This window comes from Phytophthora parasitica (assembly GCF_000247585.1).
Source record: "Phytophthora parasitica INRA-310 unplaced genomic scaffold supercont2.26, whole genome shotgun sequence".
NCBI classification, from domain to species: Eukaryota; Oomycota; class Peronosporomycetes; order Peronosporales; family Peronosporaceae; genus Phytophthora; species Phytophthora nicotianae.
This window is the reverse complement of record NW_008649012.1, coordinates 864,413-866,738: the sequence shown is the minus strand read 5'-3', so window position 1 is coordinate 866,738 and position 2,326 is coordinate 864,413.

Genomic DNA, 2,326 nt, shown 5'->3' with positions numbered 1-2,326 from the left:
TCGCTCATATACCTGCAGGAGCTTGGTACATCTCAAAGCTGAACTTGGACCATTCGCAGTGCTGTACCAGTTCGCCAGATTTACATGGCCGTCAACTTCAAGAGCTCGCTGGATTTAATGCTACAATTGTTGATGGACATAGTACTGCTTTGGCTCGAGTTGTCAACAGTGTTAGGGCGATTGAAGGTATCAATCTTCAAAACAAACCAGCCGTCGTATACCGAGCCATAGGCAAAGCTAAAGCCCGACTCACAATTAGTCCAGAGGTCGAATACGGTCAGCTGCCGGGGGATTTGACCGCCTTTGCTTCGGTTAACCCCGGTTCTCGAGTGTGCCTTCAGTTGGACTCAAAGGATAGATTTTATCGACTGTTCCTATCAATTGGAAGCGTTGTGGCTATTCAGGATGCGCTGCTGCCAGTGTGGGAAGTGGACGGTACGCACATGAAGCACCCACAATACAATGGTGTATGTTTAACGCTTCTTGGCAAGGACGGAGACAAGAGAACGATTCCAGTGGCTGTCGCTTATGTTCACAAAGAGACTATTGATACCTTTGCATGGTTCTTTTCCAACTGTGTCCTAGCTGGCATTCATCTCGATGATCGGAGCACCTTTACAGATAGAGGGAAGCAGCTAGGAGCTCAACAGTTCTTGGCGCAATGGGGCATAAAGGTACACCTCAAGTTTTGTTCTCTCCATCTACGATTCAACACGATGGATAAATTCAAGTCATTGAGCTTGGATGAGTCGAAGGTCAACGAAGACATCTTTCGTTTACAATCTTCACACTCCACCACTTCGTTTGATGGTTCAATCAACCGTATGGAAATTCGATATCCTCAAACGATCACTAAAGAGGTTGGAAGCAACATTGTCCATGAGCCCATGTCGACCTACTTGCTTGGTATCCATCCGACGAGTTGGACTGGTATCGGCAACATGAAACCGTCCAGTGACGAACAGAAGTGGCTGAAGACTTTGTGGAAGGGAGTTGAAGCCTATGGCGACGCCATGCCTCTCTTCGGCATTCGTACAACAAGTGGTGTGGAGGGAGCCAACAATGGACTGCTATGGGGTGGTGTCCGAAGCCAACGCGTGTACAATTCTTTACGAGCGTTTTGCCTCCGTGCGGTAGATGTCTGCACGAAGCGATTGGCTTTAGCAGCGAAATGGAAAGCAGACGGCTTTGAATTGACCCCACACGCAATGAACCTAATGAAGCAAGAACAACGCGGCGTCGGCAAGCTGACTGTGATGCCTACGGGCAATTTGCATCTTTCTCGTCTTTGATGCATTTGATGCATCGGCGATGGTTGGCAACGTCAAGTTGTACGAAGTCAACATGTCTTCTGGCCAGTGCTCGCGATGTGTGGCTTTTGAGCAGCTTCGGATCCCGTGCCGTCATATTCAAGCTGTAATATACCGACTTGCATCCGACAATAAGGGGATGCAATTGCTGTACAGACCTCTGCAATACTTTCATGGCGCATATGCGGTTGACGTGCTGCACACTGCGATGTCAACCGTTTCGATACGCATACCGACCGAGGCTTCAGTGGAGACGTGCGAGACGATAAGGCCTCCGCCTCAATATCGGCAAGCTGGAACTTCCCTGAAGCGGAAAACACAAAAAGCTGATCACGCTCGCGGCTCAAAGCGAACACGTAACAAAGGAGAAGGTAGGATCAAAATCTCGGGCCCTCGCAAGCGCAATTCATCGGCAGCGCAGTCTGACCTCGATGTCAACGCTGAGGGGGCCTCAGAGCACACTGATACCGTAGAAGCAGAAGTCGGAGATGGAGATGGGGGCTCTGATATTGCAGCCTTCTTTGATACACAACTAAGTGCACCAACAGTGAAAGAGCGACGGCTGTATCGCTGCGGCCAATGCAACAATACCGGTCACAACACGAAAACATGCACGAACGCGAATCAGGAACATGAAGAAGCTGGAATCCCAATCGTACCCGGGAAATATCTTGTTGGAGATTGTCCTTTTTCCATCTGCGGAATACAGAGTGGATATGAAAAAGCAGTTGAAGATTAGATTTCCTCAGATTCATTTTAATGTATTCCAAAAGTTAATGCAAGGACACGAACCATTGTGTCCAGTGGAGGGAGTCGTCAATAAGTTTTTCAAGCTTCCTCGTTCACGTTTCAATAGAAGCTGCCAAAGCATAGGATGTACCATCTTCGATAATCCTAAGGAACGTATAACAACACGGAGTATTGTGAGGGGCCGGCAACCAGTGTGAATAATATTAGAAAATACCTTGAGGTGCTGTGTGCTGTCGTCGATGCGAGCTCAATACAATCAAAACAAA